This window comes from Doryrhamphus excisus, linkage group LG23 (genome assembly GCF_037039965.1).
Source record: "Doryrhamphus excisus strain RoL-2023G ecotype Guam linkage group LG23, RoL_Dexc_Guam_v1.1, whole genome shotgun sequence".
Taxonomy (NCBI): Eukaryota; Metazoa; Chordata; class Actinopteri; order Syngnathiformes; family Syngnathidae; genus Doryrhamphus; species Doryrhamphus excisus.
Window position 1 is genome coordinate 4,392,906 of NC_136379.1, and position 23,442 is coordinate 4,416,347.

The window sequence follows — 23,442 nt, forward strand, 5'->3', positions numbered from 1 at the left end:
TGTGAATGGTTGTTTGTCTATATGTGCCCTGTGATTGGCTGGCCATGTCAGGCCACGCCTCGTGCCCGAAGACAGCTGGGATAGGCTCCAGCACCCTCCGCGACGCTCATGAGGAATGAATGAATGAATGAATGAATGTGTCAGACTCTGTACAACAAAAAATAAGTACATGTTGGCAGGTCTGGGCTTCAAACATCGAACCTTTCCGTTCACCACAGTCCACCGCTACCACTTTCCAAAACATACACAAGACAACGTTTCCTGCCACCACCTCTGTGAGGAAGACAGCTGCAGTCCAAAAGAGGAGGAGGAGGAGGAGGAGGAAGCCAGGACATTGTGTGGGACATTTGAGCCACGAGTGGCTGTGCAACCTGATCTCAGTGAGTCACCTTCTGTCACTTATCAAGAATACACTGCGACAATGCTTCTGTGTGTCTGATACGCCACAGGAATACATGCAAGTTCCTTATTTTGCAGCGAGAACAGCTTCCACTACACTGGGAAGTAGCGGTGTCACGAGATCTCGCCACATTAAAACATGACAAGATTTCTCCTGAATTCATCAATTCAGTGTTGTGTTTTCTTGCTTGATCTTAAATCTGGTTTTCGTTGACCGATTCGCACCATTTAAAGACTTGTGGGCAGCTGCTGAGTTCAAAGATCCCGCAGAGCTACCATACAAAATGTATCCAAATCCACATGAGTGACATTCAGGGGAGAGCTGACCTCCACACCAAAATGAATGCATCTCTTAGCACGGTTCCAATATGTTAAACACAAACTCTAAGCGGCTGGCGTCACAAGGACACATGTGCACGCTCTGCATGAGCTGATGCGTTGGTGTCGGTAAATCTTCTTGTCTCGTAAGGACTGCAGAAACGGCGTAACACACACACACACACACACACACACAGACGTATAGATTGCGCTGTTTGTCAAGGTCGTTGGGGAGGATTTCTAGGAAATGTGCAGATAAGCAATATTTCACGTGGACGACAGGATGGGGGGGAGGATGAGACACCATGACTGACATAAAGACTCCACTACGGAATATTACTGCAAAAAAGGCCAGTAAGGATAATTCATAATGGCGCCTACAGAGAACATACTAACTCCTTATTTCTAAATTCACAAATAATTAAACTTGCTGATATAGTTCATCTTCAAACAGCTAAAATAATGCTATACATATCACTATATTGACAGTTACTATGGTAACCATTATGTTATGTCATTGTATGGTCATATCGCCTCACACTTCGGTACAAAACTAAAAAATAAAAAAATAAATGAAAAAAAAAAATACATGCTGCTCTGGCTTTTTCTACAATGGTGCATTCAGGTGCCCAACGCCCAAAGTAGGTGATATTGACAAAACCTGCCACTTGTTGCTCATACGACCAAAAAAAAAAACCTTAAGCCATATTCAGAAAGCAGGAAGTGAACAAATGTAACAGTTACTGATTGTAAAAGTACCAGATGGAGGGGTAGGATTTAATAAGCTTTGCTTCTTCCTACTCCTTTTGGACATGTGGAACTGTGAACTGATTATGTGATGCATTCAATTGTAATCTGATGCATGTTCAAATGAAATTAAACCATTACCATAACCACTTCCCATCATCTTAAACGTGGACTAACTGGTTTACTCATTCTCAGTGATGTTAAAGCCCCAACAAAAATGGCGATACCCCAATGAAGGGATGCTCCTCAATGATTATTCATGTACATAACACAGCGATGATGTGTGAAATGATGTTTATTACAGTGCTAGCATGTCACTGTTAGCTCAGCTGTCACCAAGCTCTCACATACAAACTGCCGAATGCCACATGTTAGCATTCTAGCACCATGGACTTTGCATTGACCTCCTTCAAGGCCTTTTTCTTAATCTGGATCCGTACCACCTTCACGCACACACTCACACGCTCACTAGATGTATTATTAATGTTTGTGTATTATTCACAAGATACTCTAAATGCATGCTTCTCATTAGCGATCAAGGGAATGTCATCAAATGATCATCCCCAGCATTGATAGCGACAATGTTCATTAACAATAGAGGTCACCCGCGGTACCCGGTAGCTCCCTGGTGGAGGGGATAAAACCACACACACGCACGCATGCACACACACACACACAGATGTTAACAATGATGCAGTCTTTAATGCGTGAAATGATGCCCCCCCCCCAAATTGGTGGTGGTGGTGGAGGGTCATGCAAAATGGCAAGTAATAAAAAATACCTGTTGTCGTTGAAACATCACGGCAGTGTGTGTGTATGTGCAGGTAACTGTATCCAGGCAGATTACGTACTTATATCACAGTGACACATCTAAATGGCCCTCCGTCGCACACACACACACACACACATGCATACACACACACATGCATACACACACACGGTGGTAAGTTTCATTGCAAAAGGAAAGGAGGAGATAGAAGATGAAGATAAGTGTGCTCCAACATGGATGAATGAGTAGGAGAAGAAATGCATTTTATGATAAGAGAAGAAGACAGAAGGAATGAAGAAGAGGAAAAGGGGGGGGGCAGGTGGTGATAAAATGAAAGGATTGAGGCAATGTGAGAAGGTAACGGCACCTCAGTCACTTGATCTGAAGGCTTTGTGTGTGTGTGTGTGTGTGTGTGTGTGTGTGCACGTGTGTTCCCTCGTTCTAATGCAGCGCACGTTTGAAAACGCTCCTCCTTTCTTCCATTTTCCATCACATCTGCATCATCCACTCCAGCTTTTCTCCATCCTTGTTCCTCCGTGTCCTCCTCCATCTCTACCACATCGACATCTAACAGTCCACCTGGAATGATGTATATTATTTTATCTGTAAAAGTGCCATACAATCTGCTATATGTGTGTGTGTGTGTGTGTGTGTGTGTGTGTGTGTGTGTGTGTGTGTGTCACTTTGGACATCAGACCACATCAAATAACGCCATTGAATTTTACAGGAAATAAGACACACGGAATGTGCATAAATAAAGGATGCACAGTGGCGGCCACCCCACTGGCCACCCCACTGGCCATCTAGACCTATCCGGTACCAACTTATTGCCACCCCTGTGTGAGTAATGGTCTCACCTTGGCCACCCCACTGGCCATCTAGACCTATCCGGTACCAACTTATTGCCACCCCTGTGTGAGTAATGGTCTCACCTTGGCCACCCCAATGTAATATGATGGCAAAAACACTGACTATTAAAAGTATGTGAACGTCCCAGATTGACTGACGTTTAGCCAGCTTGTATGCTAAAAGTTTGGACTAAATACAGGACTTTGGGAGCAATTGGCGGGCTGGATTCAAAGGCCTGGTGGGCCCGGATGTGGGCCCCCAGGCCATATTTTTCCCACCTTTGGTAATGGTAATGGTTTAATTTCATTTGAACATGCATCAGATTACAATTGAATGCATCACATAATCAGTTCACAGTTCCACATGTCCAAAAGGAGTAGGAAGAAGCAAAGCTTATTAAATCCTACCCCTCCATCTGGTACTTTTACAATCAGTAACTGTTACATTTGTTCACTTGCTGCTTTCCTAATATAGTTTAAGGTTTTTTAAAATTAAAATTAAAATTAAAATTAAAATTAAAATTAAAATTAAAATTAAAATTAAAATTAAAATTAAAATTAAAATTAAAATTAAAATTAATTTTTAATTTTTAATTTTTAATTTTTAATTTTTAATTTTTAATTTTTAATTTTTAATTTTTAATTTTTAATTTTTAATTTTATTAAAATTAATTAAAAGTAACATAAAAAATAAAAGAAAAAATAATAAAAAATAATTAAAATTAATTAAAATAAAAAATAAAAAAATAATAATTTTAATTTTTGTCACATACCGAAGTACTCGGTGATATGAGCATCCAATGCCATAATGGGTACCATAGTAAGTGTCAATATAGTGATATGTATAGCACATCATGACTGGTTCAAGACTCTTCATCCTTGTATTTAGCAAACATCAACTGCTTGTATTGTTTCTTGAATTGGCTCATCGTTGTGCATTGTTTGATTTCCTTACTCAATCCATTCCATAGTTTGATTCCACATACTGAAATGCTATGGCTAGCATAACGTAGTCCTAGCATATTCTTACTTCTCTGCTCATCCTCATTTATTCCTTATCCTCTATCATTCCTATGCTTCCTTCTCCCTGCACCATTCCTCCTCCTCCGAGGTTTCTTCCCATCTCTGCTCATCCATCCTAAACATTGTCTCCATCATCCCTCTTCTCTTCCATCCTTCCTCCTCCATGTTTCCGTCCATATTTTCTCCAAGTCCCTCCATACATCACTCCTCCTCAATCCACCTTTTGTCTCTCCTCCTCCATCCTTCCCCCTCCATCATCACATCAGTGCCCTCCACTATTCCTCCATCATCATTCCAGCTCATCTTCTATCATTTTCTCTACCTTTCCTCCTCCCTCCTCCGCTCCTGGCCGGCTGGGAGGTGAGGCTGATGCTCCGCCCTCCTCGCCATCATCTTTTCATCCGCGTGTGCGCATCCATCCGTGTGGTCACGACTCTGCGAAAGCTGCAAAGAGGGAAGTGCAGCAGCGGGGAGGAGGAAAGGAAAGGAGAGAAGGCTGCTGGTGTAGCATCCTTTGTGCACTTTGACTTGGTGCAGTAAAAGAAAAAGTAAAATCAGAGAGGACGAGCTGTGATGGACACACAAAGCGTCAGCATCTCATCCATCAACACTAAAATAATCTGGGGCTCAAACGATAGACTAATATGAGACACAATAGTGACATTATTAAATGATCTTTTCAAAATTAAAGTCACATCATTAATCTTTGCTTCGGTGCATCTTCACATTAAAGTGACATCAGCATTCATGGCACCCAAAGTTCAAGTTAGGCAGGAAAGCCGTGATTCTATTGGCTACTCTATAATGAGGTCATATTCTTCCCAGGAAGTCTGTCTGTGATCTTTCTGCTGCAGGATCATCTGGCGGCTGAAAGGTCAGTGAGACGCTAATGAGAGAGCAACTCGCTTCTAAATATAAATGCTGGCTCTTGGACAAGGATCGATTTCAAAAAAGTAAATAGAGCAGCGAAGGAGACGGATGTGAAGAAAATACTGCCAAAGATCGGTCGGTCGCGGAGCTTTTTTTAAGCTTTGACGTCTGAGGTCGCGTGGCGGAAAATGTGCAACGTAACACCCGACATACGCAAAGAACGTCATTCCGAGGAATTTAAAAAAGACGGTCAAATTGGACCGATATGCTCCAAAAGCAGACCCCAGCCCATATTCAATATTTTGTGTTTTATGTGTCTTATCAGTGACGATAAGCCAAAGAGGAAGTCCACAATGACAGCATTACAGATTACGGCTCGGCCCATATGAGTTTTTGGAGGGGCTGATGCCGATCCTGATATGAGGGAATACAAAAAATCAGATAGCCAATGTATCGGTTGATGGCATTTTCACATTTTTCAATGAAAAAAATATATTCTTCATGCTTTTGATTATGAGAAACTGTGCGGAACAAGCAGCATATAAACAAACTGAACATAAAATAAATAAAAATATGAGGTGCAAAAGGCCAGTGAACCTGTATGTAAACTATATGAATGAAAACATTTACTTTTACATGCGCCCTCAGTACCTGAGGTGTTGTTATTATTGGCAACCTAACAGAGGTAAGCTCCAGTGTAAAAAGTACGACTTTTTAAATAATAATAATAATACATTTTATTTGTATAGCTCTTTTCAGAGTACTCAAAGAGAAAAAAATTATAAAAATAGAGTTGAGTAAAAACAGAGTAAATGATGCATTAAAATACAATCAAATACATTCATTCAGAGCTAAAACAAGGCTAAAAGCGGGACGGGGCGCAGCAGTTTAAACATCAGACCTCAACAAATTCCGAAACATAATTTTACATTTTTTTTTACTGAATAAGACATCTGACTTGCAAGTCATGTTGTCAACTTGTACGTTAAAAGTTGAAATACTGGAGAATTCAGAATACTGGCGGGCCGGATTCAAACGCTTGGTGGGCCGCATGTGGCCCCCGGGCCGTAGTTTGCCCACCCCTGCTCTAATGCAATAATAAATTAAATGAATGGTAGGACGCAAGTGATTAAACATTACCTGCACCTATTTTCTATGCCGCTTATCCTCACTAGGGTCGCAGAGTATGCTGGAGCCTATCCCAGCTGTCTTCGGGCAAGAGGCGGGGTACACCCTGGACTGGTGGCCAGCCAATCACAGGGCACATATAGACAAACAACCATTCACACTCACATTCATACCTATGGACAATTTGGAGTCACTAATTAACCTAGCATGGATGTTTTGGGGATGTGGAAGGAAATCAAACCCATGCATCTCCACAAAGAGATGCCCAAGCGGTGATTCGAACCCAGATGTTCCCGATGTTCTGACTGTGTGGCCAACATGCTAACCACTTGGCCCATGACCTGCGTTTTATTTATGAATAAATCTCAGGCAGGAAAGCAGGAAGTGAACAAATGTAACAGTTACTGATTGTAAAAGTACCAGATGGAGGGTAGGATTTAATAAGCTTTGCTTCTTCCTACTCCTTTTGGACATGTGGAACTGTGAACTGATTATGTGATGCATTCAATTGTAATCTGATGCATGTTCAAATGAAATTAAACCATTACCATTACCATTACCATTACCATTACCATTACCATTACCATTATCTCATGGCTTTGAATCACTGCTTGTGCCCACTACAGTCGCACGTATGCCAGAGCCTATCCTCCCTGTCTTCGTGTGAGAGGCGGGGTCCACCCCTGACTGGTCGCCAGCCAATCGCTGGGTCCACCTATGCACTTATTTTGGATGCACAGAAATTCGAATGACAGTAGAGAAGCACTTTCAATCGCCCCTTTGCAACAATAACTTGAAATGATGAGCGATGATGCAGCTTTTTTTTTAACAAATCTGCAGGCCTTTGTGTTGCTTGTTCTCTTCCTTTGAGTCTAAATATGGACATTGTTGGGTGTTTTTTTTTGTTTTGGGAAGCCTTCATCTTCCTGGTCCTCCTGAGGGATATGCTCCCATGTATCAAGAGACACACAAGTAGTGACGTCTATACAGAAGACGTCAAAAAGCTATCTGCGCACACAACAAAGTGTGGGAAGAGTTAAAGAGCTCACCTCCAATCCTATCTCAGCTCACAAAACAAGCATAAAGTGTGTGATATTTCGGGGTGTCGCTGTCAATAACACCTCTGCTATGGTGGGAAAAGCTGGGGCTTGGAAATGGGAGGGGGGGTAGGTTTGTTTTGAAACCTTATAACACAACCAGGACGGGTGGGGCTCTTTTTGGAGATGACTGGGGTGCCAGTGTGTGTGTGTGTGTGTGTGTGTGTGTGTGTGTGTGTTGTGGTGATCAGGTGGAGGTCGAAAGGACATGGTGAGAAACAGCTGTCACATACACATCCTGTACACACACACACACACACACACACACACACATTGTAACCTCACAGGCACTGGCTGTCTCCTAGCGTAGCTTCAGCGGTGGTCTTTTCCCAAACATATCACGTGTGAAAGCGGGCCTCGGGGGTCTATAGTGCTGCCGACTCGATCAGTGCGACGCAGCAGGCCGCCTGTCAAAGTAACACAACGCTCACACGCTGGATCACAACAGCTGACGAGACACCCTCGCCGACCGGAGAAAGAAGGAAAACACAAGGAGTCAGCAGCCCACTTCCACTTCTTCTTCTTGGTTGCTTAGCAGGACGGGAGGGATTAACTATTCGCAGCTAAAAAAGGATGGAAGAGGAAAACGGATAAGTATTACGAGTAGTACGAAGCTTATTAAATGGACGTACGAGCATGAGATTGTGCACCAAGCAAGCAACACACAGCAGCACAGAGCGAAGATTATTGAATTATTAAACTCACCTCTGTTCATTTAAGCACAGCATTAACATTTGTGAACAAGAACGAGGTGAAAGGAAGAATGGAAGCCTGACAGTACAGCGTCAGAGAGTCGTACTCACACATTACATCTCTATCTGTGTCACACACGGTGTGTTCAAGGGCCGCTGAACAAAGTGGCCGCGATGCCCAAAGAAGACACGTTTCGATTAATCCCCACAGGGCCGCAGCGGAGATTCTGTATTCTTGGTTCTATGTACAGTATTTTTGTATTTCATATACTATTAAAAAGGGGGTAGTGGTTCTTTTAGATTTGGGACACCATGGAAAGATTCCAGTCAGATTATGGACACTTTATACTCAATAAACAGGATCAAAGCTAGCAAACTGCTGCTCCGGCTTTTTCTAAAATGGTGCATTCAGGTGCAGCGCATAACTCCTGGGACACATGCCGCCGCTGCATTCAGGGACACTTGTAAATCACAGCACACCCACATATGCACATGAAGCTCAAAGTAGATGATATTGACAAAACCTGCCACTTGTTGCTCATACAAAAAAAAACCTTAAACTATATTAGGAAAGCAGGAAGTGAACAAATGTAACAGTTACTGATTGTAAAATTGCCAGATGGGGGGGTAGGATTTAATAAGCTTTGCTTCTTCCTTGCTTGGGCATGTGACAACTTTTGGAAAGTTGACAACGACTGACACCCCGAATCCATCCATCCTTTTATTTTCTATGCCGCTTATCCAGTCGAAGCACGGGGTCATAGAAAAAGTCATAAACACAACATTTTTACCGGGCGATTTGATCGAGTGGTTGCAATTCACCATTAAAGAGGAGAAAAGAAGAAATATTGTTGTAATCATCACTATATTAGGAAAGCAGGAAGTGAACAAATGTAACAGTTAGTGATTGTGAAAGTACAAGATGGAGGGGTAGGATTTAATAAGCTTTGCTTCTTCCTGCTCCTTTTGGACATGTGGAACTGTGAACTGATTATGTGATGCATTCAATTGTAATCTGATGCATGTTCAAATGAAATAAAACCATTACAGCAATAAAACAATAGTACAAAATGTTCTACTTAGAATAGACATCAATGTTAAAAAAGCATTTTAAACTTGTTAAACTTTCCCCTTCAATTTGCTATGAAATGAATATGCAGACGGGCTGCACGGAAGTCGAGTGGTTAGCGTGCAGACCTCACAGCTAGGAGAGCCGAGTTCAATCCCACCCTCGGCCAACTCTGTGTGGAATTTGCATGTTCTCCGGGTACTCCGGTTTCCTCCCACATTCCAAAAACATGCTAGGTTAATTGGCCACATTCGCCCGAAGACAGCTGGGATAGGCTCCAGCACCCCCCCCCCCATGACCCTTGTGAGGATAAGCGGTATAGAAAAAGTATGGATGGATGGATGGATGTTAGTCACAATGATATCTTGTGAGATTATTTACTTGAAGAGAATGATATTTGAATGATGGACAGTTTACCTTACTAATGTCTACAGAATGTTAAACCCAATGTTTCATAAACAATTAATTCAATTCCACCCTCGGCCATCTCTGTGTGGAGTTTGCATGTTCTCCCTGTGCATGCGTGGGTTTTCTCCGGGTACTCCGGTTTCCTCCCACATTCCAAAAACATGCTAGGTTAATTGGCCACTCCAAATTGTCCATAGGTATGAATGTGAGTGTGAATGGTTGTTTGTCTATATGTGCCCTGTGATTGGCTGGCCACCAGTCCAGGGTGTACCCCGCCTCTCGCCCGAAGACAGCTGGGATAGGCTCCAGCACCCCTGCAACCCTCGTGAGGATAAGCGTGAGAAAATGAATGAATGAATGAATTCCTTCTGCATTCCATCCCATAATGACCAACACCCAGGTACTGACAGTATTCTGCATTTTGCTGTCCAAGTGAGAGAATTGAGACACAGAATTCGCCTCAATGACGTGAAAGCCTTTGCACGCGAGGTGAGTGACAGCTCATTCTATCAATAACTTTTGCTTTACACCAAACGCTTCCAAAAGGCGAACGATCTCACCATTGGGCTTAGCGGAGACGGCAAAACGGCCAAAAAAACAAGCACAGCTGTCACACAGTGTGACACTCTGCAGTGATTACAGCTGCAGTGGCACAGATTGTGGATGCTTAAAGACGTCACACAATACGCTAACCGCCTCCCTCCTCGCGTGAAATGCTAATCTACGTCATACATACACTGCGGTGTCGTGCATTAGAGACTTAAGAGGGCTGCTTCGGCTACAATTGGAGCTCCTCCTGCAGCATGTATGATATCAATGATTCAATAATGCTCTTAATAGAGCATTGATAGACTACATGGACTCAGCTTGGATCAGCACACACCTTCGATACTCTCATTCTTTTCATTCTCATTCATTCATTTTTACCGTTTTTCCTCAGGAGGGTTGCGAGGCTGCTGGAGCCTATCCCAGCTGTCTTTGGGGGAGAGGCGGTGTACACCTTGGACTGGTGGCCAGCCAACCACAGGGCACATATAGACAAACAACCATTCACACTCACATTCATACCTATGGACAATTTGGAGTCGCTAATTAACCTAGCATGTTTTTGGAATGTGGGAGGAAACCCACTCATAGAAGGGGACAACAGGCAAACACAGAGATGCCTAAGCAGAGATTCGAACACAGTTCTTCCCCATCTCCTGACTGTGTGGCCAACATGCTAACACTCATCCACCATGTCGCCCAAACTGGATTAATATAGATTTTAAAAGAATTATATTTATTCATTTGTTCATTTTCTACCTCATATCCTCACAAGGGTCATGGAGGGGCTGGAGCCTATCCCAGCTGTCTTCAGGCGAGAGGCGGGGTACACCCTGGACTGGTGGCCAGCCAATCACAGGGCACATATAGACAAACAACCATTCACACTCACATTCATACCTATGGACAATTTGGAGTGGCCAATTAACCTAGCATGTTTTTGGAATGTGGGAGGAAACCGGAGTACCCGGAGAAAACCCACGCATGCACGGGGAGAACATGCAAACTCCACACAGAGAACGCAGAGGTTGGAATTGAACCCTGGTCTCTTAGCTGTGAGGTCTGCGCGCTAACCACTCGACCGCCGTGCAGCTCATTAAACCATTCTAAAACCAGACTGTATGGAAGGAGCTACACTAAATATGACCTGATTAAAATGATGTGTATATGACACAACCGCTGATGTTTGTAGATTAATTAGTCAAAATGTTCTCGCTATTGTGGCGTAACAAAGACTTATTTGATTTTTTTAAAACGCCGTCTAGTAACATCTTCCTCACAACAAAGTGTCTCCGGTGTGTTTGTGGATTTACTTCATCTCATGGACTTGTTTTGCTCTCTAATTAAATGTGAACACAAACGGAAAGCAGCGGATAATGAGGTGAAATTGCACGTCTCCTCGCTCCTCACGCACACTTATTCTCCAGCCAAGCGGCCTCCTCCAAGAAGAACATCATCTCTCTTGCCCCAGCCTCCCCGACAGGCTAGAAGCTGCTAATAAATTGACAATAAAACACTCTGAAGTCCCACTGGCACACACAAACACATTTGCTTTTATATACAGTATATATAAAAATAGCAGTGTGTTATTTCAGCTGCTGCGTTCACACACACACACACACACACACACACACTTGGCTGAAGTGTAGTGGCTTTTACAGTGATATTGACACGACTAAGCATTGCATGCTGTAAACATAACTACATATATAAGTTTTATAGAATTGCTCTCACACAGGTGTTAATATGAGCACCTGTTTGTTTACTTCTGTGTGAACCCGACTGATTTTTATTGCACGGAACGGAAACTCTTTAGCTGCACTAATAATGATATTCGATACACAAGCTAATGATAATAAAACTGTTATTAGAAAAATAAACAAGGGCTAGGTCCAGCAAAAGGTGGAACCTCGGTTAGCGTCAATGCCAGTTAGTATGTTTTTTGGTTAAGGTCAAAGATGTACGGCAACATTGCTGCATTCTCTGGTCTATCAATTAATTAATTATTAATATTAGTTTCAGGGCTGCCCTGTGATTGGCTGGCGACCAGTCCAGGGGGTACCCTGCCTCTCGCCCAAAGACAGCTGGGATAGGCTCCAGCACCCTCCGCGAACCTTGTGAGGAAAAGCGGTAGAAAATGAATGAATGAATGAGTTTCAGGGCTGCATGGTGGTCGAGTGGTTAGCGCGCAGGCCTCACAGCTAGGAAACCCGAGTTCAATTCCACCCGCGGTCATCTCTGTGTGGAGTTTTGCATGGAATTTTCCTCCCCCATTCCAAAAACATGCTAGGTTAATTGGCGACTCCAAATTGTCCATAGGTATGAATGTGAGTGTGAATGGTTGTTTGTCTATATGTGCCCTGTGATTGGCTGGCCACCAGTCCAGGGTGTACCCCGCCTTTCGCTGAGGAAGACAGCTGGGATAGGCTCCAGCACCCCCGCGACCCTCGTGAGGATAAGCGGTAGAAAATGAATGAGAGTATTAGTTTCAGGAAAATATTAGTTCCCGACTAAAAACGGGTGAAAAACAACTTTATGTGAAAAGATACATTACAAGTATGACACAAATATTTTTGGCTTTTGTAACAGTTGAAATATCTAAAAACTATACCAACATAAACAACACAAAAAAACCCAATTTATTTACAAATATAAGAGCATGAACTATGGCTACACTTGTCCGTGCTCTCTCACTATTAACGGTGCTTAACTTCTTTTTACACCTTTGGAGTACGTAAGTCATTGCCAGTACATTCAATGAAGCTTTTATGAAGGCCGCATTTTCCATCCAATCCATTCTTTTTCTATGCCGCTTATCCTCACTAGGGTCACTGGGGTATGCTGGAGCCTATCCCAGCTGACATTGGGCAGGAGGCAGGGTACACCCTGGACTGGTCGTCAGCCAATCACAGGGCACATATAGACAAACAACCATTCACACTCACATTCATATCTATGTTCGCCAATTAGCCTAAAATGCATGTTTTTGGAATGTGAGAGGAAACCGAAGTACCCGGAGAAAACCCACACACGCACGGCATCCCAAGCATTCCGATCTCCTGACTGTGTGGCCAACATGCTAACCACTTTCCACCGTGCAGCCCGACCCTGGACAGATAATTTAGCAGAACTGTATTACAATTTTTTTTGTATTTGTCCTTCATGTGTCATCTTGGCATTAATAGAAACAAAACACGAGTGACTCGATAGAAAGAGAAAAACAATAAACGGGAAGTCACCTTTTCATTTGTCTTACAGATTTGTTGACATTGCCAAACTCTCATCTCTCTCTCTCTCTCTCTTACCACACACACACACACACACACACACATGCACACTTTCCCCCTACAGAGTTTGATTGGTTTGGATGCAGCAATCAAACATGTTGGTTTCAATCAAAAACACTATAATTTCCTATCAAAAAGCAATTGCCGACTTTTCTCGTGTGTCTGTGTGCTTCAGCTGCTCGATTTGTGAGTGTGTGTGAGTAGTTGTGGTGCATTGTGTGAGTCAGCGATGTTCCCTGCTGCCTCAGAGGAAGCACACACACACACACACATACACACACATATATATATATATATATATATATACGCCATGCATTCAAACAAACACAAGCAGGAAGTCACATCTGCACGTGCTCAGTGACTAGACTGGACATACATGAACATGATGGAACTACAACACGCACACACTTGTATAACAGAGGAAGTGTGTGTGTGTGTGTGTGAGTCATGCCATCAATAGCTGTCTAATGTGGAGACAGACGGCTCAGCCATCTGCTCCGAAGACAACCACATGTACAAGCAACTTTTTCCTTGTACGGTCGTCCCTCGCCACTTCACGGTTTGATATTCTATTACAGCTTTTCAAAAATATATTAATGAATATGACCTATTATTGCACATGTTTAATACGGCCGAGTTGTTAGCGTGCAGGCCATATAGCTCGGAGACCCGAGTTCAATTCCACCCTCGGGTATCTCTGTGTGGAGATTGCATGTTGCACGTGGTTTTTCTCCGGGTACTCCGGTTTCCTCCCACATTCCAAAAACATGCTAGGTTAATTAGCAACTCCAAATTGTCCATAGGTATGAATGTGAGTGTGAATGGTTGTTTGTCTATATGTGCCCTGTGATTGGCTGGCACCCCACCTCTCGCCCCAAGACAGCTGGGATAGGTTCCAGCATACCCCATCGACCCTCATGAGGATAAGCGGTACAAAATGAATGAATGGATGATGTATTTCTGACCTAAATTGAAGCATTTCAATCATAAAAATAGGAAATGAACTAAAATACAAATACAAGACATTGAAAAAACGCATTCAAAACCATTGATTTAGTACTCTACATTCGACAGTAGGTGTCAGTAATGTTACTGTAATGTTAAGTGAGAACCATACATACGCAGGCTTTTATTGCAGGTTTGAATTATCTCACAATAGGCGCAATAATCCCTATAAGCAATCCGCAATAAATAATCCCAATGAAATAATCCACCCATTTAATTAGGGTTTATAATAATAATAATAGGGATTAACATTTATTCGGAATTTAATAACCGCAACAGATAAACCACAACAGGCTAAAACTCAACTCTTGACATCACTTCCTGTCCGCCACTCACTCTGTTCCATGAGGGAACACATTTATGGCAACACACCAGCAATTTACACCACAAATTTTCTTTTAACGGCATCTTTCAAGCCCCGAGTAATTAAAGACACAAAGCTAAAATTGACTGTACTTGAAGTATTGAGATAAAAGTAGTATTATAAAGAAGTAACCTGGTTTTGGTACTAAAGCAAGCTATATCTGCAGTCTATATATGTTAGCTTTGGTTGCTAACTGGGCTAATCTTTATCAGAATGGCTAACTCATGCTAATTTCAAGCTACTAGGATTTCTGTGCACGTCAACAATGTCACTAATCTTTAGCCCTGGTTTGTTTGAAATGCTCACTCAGCCTTTTAGCTAATGATTACTATGCTGTGTTTATATGCTTGGGGGGGCAGCCGCCCGGTCTCAAAGAGGACTAACCATTAGTATAGGTTTTTAAGGCCAGGGCCTTGTTAGCGCCGTTAAATTATTTACTTGTGGTCGCCCGTATGTCTGAATCCCAGGCTACACATACACGGCTAACTGTTAGCTCTGGTAGTCAAGCCTTAAACTCTTCCTATATACGTAGCTTCAGATTGTCTCTTACGTGAATATTGGGTGGCAAAATAGGTCATCTTTTTCTGGCTGGCTAACGTATGGTGGTTATTATTTATGGTGGTCCTAAATGAGTTTGGCCTAATCTGGAGGCTAATCCTTAACCAGGATTTACTGCCTTGAAATGAGTTAGAGAATACTACTCAGGCTAAAGGGATATCATCTAGACAGGCTGGGCTACAGGCTGTAAATTAGGGCAGCGTGTGGAGAGTGGACAGAGTGACTTTTTGGAGGCATTTTTGTTGTAAAGTGATGACACGTTAACAAGGACACTTTGCAACAATTCACGGCTAACCGCGTCGTCTGCTGTACCTATAATACAACGACTGACACCCCAATCCATCCATCCCTTCATTTTCTATGCCGCTTATCCCCAGTCGAAGCACGAGGTCATAGAAAAAGTCATAAACACAAGATTTTTACCCGGCGATTTGATCAAGTGGTTGCAATTCACCATTAAAAAGGAGAGAAGAAGAAATATTGTTGTAATCGTCACTTCCGAAAGTCGACAACGACTGACACCCCGATCCATCCATCCCTCCATTTTCTATGCCGCTTATCCCCAGTCGAAGCACGAGGTCATAGAAAAAGTCATAAACACAAGATTTTTACCCGGCGATTTGATCGAGTGGTTGTAATTCACCATTAAATAGGAGAGAAGAAGAAATATTGTCGTAATCGTCACTTCCGAAAGTCGACATCCATCCATCCCATCCATTTTCTATGCCGCTTATCCCTAGTCGAAGCATGAGGTCATAGAAAAAGTCATAAACACAAGATTTTTACCGGGTGATTTGATCGAGTGGTTGCAATTCACCATTAAAAAGGAGAGAAGAAATATTGTTGTAATCGTCACTTCCGAAAGTCGACAACGACTGACACCCCGATCCATCCATCCCTCCATTTTCTATGCCGCTTATCCCCAGTCGAAGCACGAGGTCATAGAAAAAGTCATAAACACACGATTTTTACCCGGCGATTTGATCGAGTGGTTGTAATTCACCATTAAATAGGAGAGAAGAAGAAATATTGTCGTAATCGTCACTTCCGAAAGTCGACATCCATCCACCCCATCCATTTTCTATGCCGCTTATCCCCCATCGAAGCACAAGGTCATAGAAAAAGTCATAAGGACAAGATTTTTACCGGGCAATTTGATCGGGTGGTTGCAATTCACCATGAAAAAGGAGAGAAGAAGAAATATTGTTGTCATCGTCACTTTCGAAAGTCACTACCAATTAGGCACAGCAGTGCAGCGTCAAAATTAACACACTCAGTGTACGCAGTGTACTTATTGAAGTGCACTTGAGGAAGGATTCCATTCAACATTCAACTCCATACAAAGACTAAGACTAGTTTATGTAAAGAGACAAAAGGTGCACATAAAAAACTAGCAAAATATTTGTTTTGAAAGTACTTGTGTAGATACGGTGTGTTGTATGCCACCAACACACACACACACACACACACACACAGACAGGGGCAACAAATTTTGCACTAGTGACACACTAGTTTCTTACGTTTACTACGCCATGTTGGCTGCTTCCCTCGCCTGCTGGATCTCCGTGGAGATGCTCAGCATTGTGCAATCACACACACACACACACACACACACACACTCGCACACACACTGTGACACTATCAATTATCTCTCATTCAAATCTGTGAATCGTCTCCATCTCGGCTGCAGTGTCCTGGAAAGACCCGTCACACGTGCACACATACGTGGACGCGCAGGTATCATGCCTGACTGCGGGCTTGACATGCGAGAGAGGGAGAGAGGGAGAGAGGGAGAGAGAGAGAGAGAGAGAGAGAGAGACAGGGAGGTTGTTACTCGGGGCAACAAGCACCAAGGGCTGCATTCAAGAGCACCGAGGCGCGTTCCCAACAAGCTCAATGGCTGCACAGAATAAAGACAGGAACAGGAACGCTGCTGAATTCCATGCCAGCTTCCACTTCCTTTCCAACCTCTTCCTGGTTTGTCATGTACTTCCTGCCAAATATGTTTTTCTTCATCGTGAAAACTTGTTAGAAGGTTGGCCAAATGTTATTATGAACACTTTTATTGCTATTGAGTGCCAAAATTTGTATTTCTCTTCCAATTATTCTTTTATTATATAAGCTTACTATTAATAACTCGCAATTTCCGATACCGGGCTGCACGGCGGTTGTGTGGTTAGACCTCGCAGCTAGGAGACTCAGGTTCAATTCCACCCTCTGCCATCTCTGTGTGGAGTTTGCATATGAACAATGTACAGCGTAAACAGTAATTTGTACAAATAATTTAGGATTCAATTTGAGCAATTTGATCCCATGACTGCTAGCCTAAGGTTGAGCTGCACTGTACTTGTTTACATACCGGACTCGTTAAGTTACACTTAAACTGTGTGGGAAGGAAGTAAAAATACATGTTCCATTACGCCCATCACAATGAATATTTCTATTTTTCCCCAACTAAACATGTAGAAGTTGTGAAATATTTTATAATAAGACAAAAAGGCACAATCGTTGACATAAATCATGCATTGAAGTAGGAGTTCAGAACATTCAAATAACAATAACTTGCATCCCACTGAAAAGAGTACCGAAAAAATGACGTCAGACAGTCAATAAAAACCTCAAAGCATTACTGTCTCTTTGGCATTCCGTCTTAAAAATGGCAACCCTCTCCTTCACCGCCGCCCCGATGCCGCATGCGAGTGAGTGTCATGGCAACAGTGCATCTATAAATACAGCATCATGCATGCTGCTGCAGCCTGCAGGAACACTCATGTACCGGAATAATCCCAACAAGAAACTCAAGACAATTATTCAATTAAACTGCACTCTGTCTCCATTTTTATTTACAAACCGCCATGTGGGAGGAGCCAGTAATCAATAGCACTTAGTGTTTGGACTTCTATTTTAAAGCCACACGAGGTGGCGTTTTATATTATACATTGTTGAATTTAATTAGAGGACCATGCTATAAAAAAAACTAAATACAATTTGGTCATTGAGCGAGGAGAAAATTAATGACAACTGCTTTCATTTAATTATGTGCTCAGTTGGTTTGTTCCTCCGAGGGAATCTTAAATTTTAATGAACAAAACCGCTGCTCAAAATCATTTCCCTTCAAGTTTTATATGTACTTTTTACTCCTCGTTTAAGATGCACTCAAGTCACAGTTCAAGATTTGGAAGTAAACATTCAAATAGCCAACGGTACCAATATGGAGGCTTTAGATCAGTGCTTTTTAACCCACAATCACCCATCAATAGCCACGTTTACATGAGGAGTTTTTCTCTTTCGGTCTCAAACACGCAGCCCGCAGGACACTAGTTTGAGTTTTTGTCATGTCTACAGGGCTCTAATAATGCTTTGTTCATTTTAATCTGAAAAAAATAATTTGTCTACCCACCAACTATATGTGGTTTCTTAAGTTTTTATTATTTGCCGTTTTATTATTATTATTATATTTATCTATTTATTACTGATTGATTGATTTTCTTTATTCTTGATTTGTTTATTTATTTTTCATCTTATTTTGTGCAGAAAAATAAAAATTCAGATATTTGAGAACAGTGGAATGTTTTATTAGAGCTTTTCATGTATAAAATCCCCACCTCAAACTACTGTCCTGCGGCCATATTTGGCCCGCGGGCCGCGTGTTTGAGACCCATGGTTTAGATTCTGTTCCACAGATGGCGCTAATGCACACGAAAGCTGCTTGCCAACCGCCAATAAACAACAGAAGAAGAAAAACACCACGAAGAAGAACGCAGTCTGACAACTTTCCGTTTGAGCGGGTACAAGATACCTCAATCGAATTGGGGAAAGGAATATTCCACCCCTGGGAATCCCATTATATATTCATTCGGGTTGGCACTTTTCTTTCGGAATGAGGTTACATTCTTTCCGTTTGAGCAAATAACCCGAATGGAATTGGAATATTTGGGTCCATGTAAACGCGGCGAGTGACAGGCGGCGAACCAAACTGCAGAAAACTTTCAACTAAAACTTGTGTGTGGCGTTGTCGCTCTCTTTGTGGCGTGCTCTTCTCCAGCAGGTATCTGCAGCTGTGTGTCGGATACCTGACATCACTGACATTGGCTCCCAACAGTTCATTCGGATTGTCCTCAATGGTACAATCCAGCCAGTAAAATGGAATATCTATCAGAGTGAGACATCCTTTTTTCAGCCCGGCATTACGTCTGTGTTTAATATGACGCTTTATGACTGAAATTTCCAGACTATTACTACATGAAATATATTATTCATATTGTCAGAGACAAGAAAGAGCTCTAATGACTTGCACAAACATTTAAATGTTGTTTAGTTGGATGCTATTTGACTGTTCATGATAATACTAATACCAATAATCATAATTTATAATGTATGAGTGTCTAGCTTTGTCAAAATATTTGCTAAATTTAGCTGGACTTTTAGCGGATGCTTTTAGTTTGGGCGAGGCCTTTCCCAAACTTCCAATTCCAAACACTTTACAGCTTTTATCTGGAAGCATTTGGACTGAGACCATGCCGTCTTTTTCCCCTCCTGAGCTCTGATGGCTAATAAAACGTTTTCTCTTCCCCAGGCACACTCGGAACACTTTCCTTGGCCCAGTTAGACGCGAGGATGACCTGCAGGAACGCACCACTGTGCTGCTTCTATTGAAGTGACAAGGAAGCTCTATATTTAGGAGACCTTTCTTGTGAGCTGGGCATGCTTGTGGCAGCACGGGCATGACAAAGACACACAAACACGGCTTTTAAAAAACAGACGGCTGACCTGGAATTAAAATAGCTGACGTTTGTGCGGAAATGAGCCCCCCCCCCCACCTGAAAAACCTTAAGGTGAGCAGGTGTGCAACGCTACATTCAAGACCGCTTCTCCAAAAGCATCAACAAATCATCCTGACGTCCAGCTCGGCAACGCTATTGTCTGTTCTGACATCCTGACCAATCAGAGCTCAAGGCTTTGCCGCTTTATCACACACACACACACACACACTCATGCGGCGTCTCAAATGGAATACATCCATCAATACGCTTCAATATGTATACTGGTACACTGTGTACTTCATTTCTGAGTGCACAAAAATTGCATAGTGTAGTGCTGTCCCAAATTCATTACTATTGATGTGCACTTACTGGAAAATGATCGCAATATTTACCTACTTCATAAGACCAGGTACAATTAACAGGATGAAGGAAAAACTGTCAATAAGGAGTTATTCCAATAACTGAAAGAAAAACTCTGGGAAGTCGGTATCACGTGATGTTGATGTTTACGTTTTACTGCGTATGCCCCTTTGACTATTCTGGTTGATTATAGCGCCGCATGTAGACATGCGATTGGAATATTCCTTTCCATGTATACCATTGGGGCGGCACGGCGGACGAGTGGTTAGTGCGTAGACCTCACAGCTAGGAGACCAGGGTTCAATTCCACCCTCGGCCATCTCTGTGTGGAGTTTGCATGTTCTCCCTGTGCATGCATGGGTTTTCTCCGGTTTCCTCCGACATTCCAAAAACATGCTAGGCCACTCCAAATTGTCCATAGGTATGAATGTGAGTGTGAATGGTCGTTTGTCTATATGTGCCCTGTGATTGGCTGGCCACCAGTCCAGGGTGTACCCTGCCTCTGGCCCCAAGAAGACAGCTGGGATAGGCTCCAGCACCCCCCGCGACTCTCGTGAGGATAAGCGGTAGAATATGAATGAATGAAGATTCATGATAAAAAGTAGAAGACCAAAGACTTAACCTTGGGGGACCCCACCTCTCGCATGAAGACAGCTGGGATAGGCTCCAGCACCCCCCTGGATAAGCGGTAGAAAATGAATGAATGAATGAAAGTGTTACACACTTATGCACTCATGGAAGTGCGCACATTGAGACACAACAACACACACACACACAAGCACAGGTTGCTCAATATGGACTGTGCAACATCGCTGTGCAGAGGTCATGGGTGTCTTGTAAAACAAAAACAAGTGAAACAACTTTGAGGTCATTTGTATTCTTTAAGCACCTTTGATCAGTTTTTACCACGGCAGCACTTTGCCCTCTGGGAAGGACACACACACGCATACATAGACACACATACACACACATGCACAATTGTGGTGACTTCAGGGGCATGTGCAAGGTATGTGGTCTATTTTTTCCCCCGTCTAAAATAGAAAGGGCTTTAGTAATTAGCACACGCACTTAACACATGTCCAACATACACCGCTATCGATATACTTTTAGCTTGCCGTGCACGTCCATCATTGTGACACACACAGGATTTTAACACATGGCAAAGTGAAAGCGTGACTGATAACGCATCTACTTCCAGTCCACTTTACCGCCGTGCCACATGTTGCATGTCCAGGTCAAGAGTCAGGCGACAGGAAGGCGCAGCGACCAGAATATACGGCGTCTTGACCCTTGACCTTGTTGGACCTTACCGACAGCGAGAAGGCATCAAAGAGCAGATATTTCTGGATATTAGTACACATCGTTCAGGTGTGAAGCCTGAAGGACAACACGGCCGTGACTCCCTAAGAACGCCCTCCACTCAGACGTGACAGACTTGCACGCCGTCCAGAAGTTATTTTAAAAGTACGCTGGCGCAGATTGTTGAGAGGCTGATAAATGAACTTTAACAAAGGACACATGACTGACACATGTGAGCTGTAGCTTCCAGAAGTACTTGTCTGTCACGTACAACTTGCTGTTATTAAATGGCAAAATACTCACTGTAACTTCAGGAGGTTTAGCTAATTAGCCTTTAATAGGCGTTTCAAATTTGAGCAAGATTGCTTGGAAAACAAGCAAAACGTACTTATACTAAAAAACTGTAAAAAAAATACTTAAACTATATTAGGAAAGCAGGAAGTGAACGAATGTAACAGTTACTGATTGTAAAAGTACCAGATGGAGGGGTGGGATTTAATAAGCTTTGCTTCTTCCTACTCCTTTTGAGAAATCGGAAACCTGTTGATCAACATTATTAGAGCCCTGCAAACATGAAATAGCACCCCTATAGTCACCCCGGACACTCGTATTACCTATAATAGTCGATATGATGATCCAAGTGGTTAGCATGTTGGCCAAACAGAGGGAAAAAAATAAAAACAATTAAAAATAAATTAATTCATTAAAAAAAACTATATTAGGAAAGCAGGAAGTGAACAAATGTAACAGTTACTGATTGTAAAAGTACCAGATGGAGGGGTAGGATTTAATAAGCTTTGCTTCTTCCTACTCCTTTTGGACATGTGGAACTGTGAACTGATTATGTGATGCATTCAATTGTAATCTGATGCATGTTCAAATGAAATTACCATTACCATTACCATTACCATATGCACCGCATGGTGGCATGGCTATTTAACCCCAAAATGAGGCCCCAAAAACGGATTGACTTGCCTTGACTTGAGTCAAACTGCCAAAAAAATTTGGTACACACATGTAAATAACTAAAATAAGCACATGTATGTAAAATTTGAGCAAAATTGGTTGAAGAACATGGCCGCCCTAAAGCAAATTGTCTTTGGTCTTAGCAACTAATTGTCCATAAGTCACTGACCATGTGTATAATGATTATAAAACTTTGCACATATCTGTATTCCATATGCAACAGATGGTGGCACAGCTATTTAACCCCCAAAAAACGCATTGACTTGAAATTTCTCACACAGCCCTGTAAAACACCCCTCTATAACTTTAAGTTTTTGAGTCAAATTGCCACGAAATTTGGTACACACATTAAGGTAACTGACACGCACATGCGTGTAAAATTTGAACAAGATTGGTTGAAAAACATGGCAGTCATCAAGCAAAATGCCTTTGATCTTAGCAACTAACTGTCCATTACATAGTCATTATATGTGCAAACATGCACCACAGCCCATAGGGGGCGCCAAAAATGCCATGTCAGCCAAACTTGAACATTATTATCTATGTAAAGCTAAGAGTTGCATATTTTTATAAATACATTTCAATTCACATGTAATACTATAATGCGTTATCTCACTGAACAGGTGTGTGTGTGTGTGTGTGTGTGTGTGTGTGTGTACAGGTCACGTCTATGCAGGCTAATGTTAGACTGTCCCGTGCTTAACATGTTAACCTACAGGTCAGATTTAGCGCATGCTTTTACCATAGCAACATGACACTAAAGGTCACGCACAATCATCAGACATCAGTCAAAGCATGTTGATCATTAAAATAGATGACCAGCGCTCAAACATGGACACGTTGCTTCTAGGTCACCAGGCTCCACCTCTCAGCACAAGCAACGCCACTCTGTCCCATGCAAGGGCACACACCTGCATGCATAAGTG

At 42.4% G+C, this 23,442-nt stretch overlaps 1 protein-coding gene across 3 annotated transcripts in view; it reads right to left on the minus strand.

Annotated features, from left to right (window-relative positions):
• Window positions 1-23,442, minus strand: part of ppargc1b (peroxisome proliferator-activated receptor gamma, coactivator 1 beta) — a 95,219-nt gene that overhangs the window by 46,265 nt on the left and 25,512 nt on the right. The window contains exon 1 of one of the 3 annotated variants that reach the window (XM_078788401.1): window positions 16,649-18,391. The exons of the other annotated variants lie outside the window; for them this stretch is intronic. The gene's annotated coding sequence lies outside the window, so the exon portion shown is untranslated. Of the gene's footprint in view, window positions 1-16,648; window positions 18,392-23,442 lie in introns of those variants that run through there. 3 annotated transcript variants of the gene reach the window in all.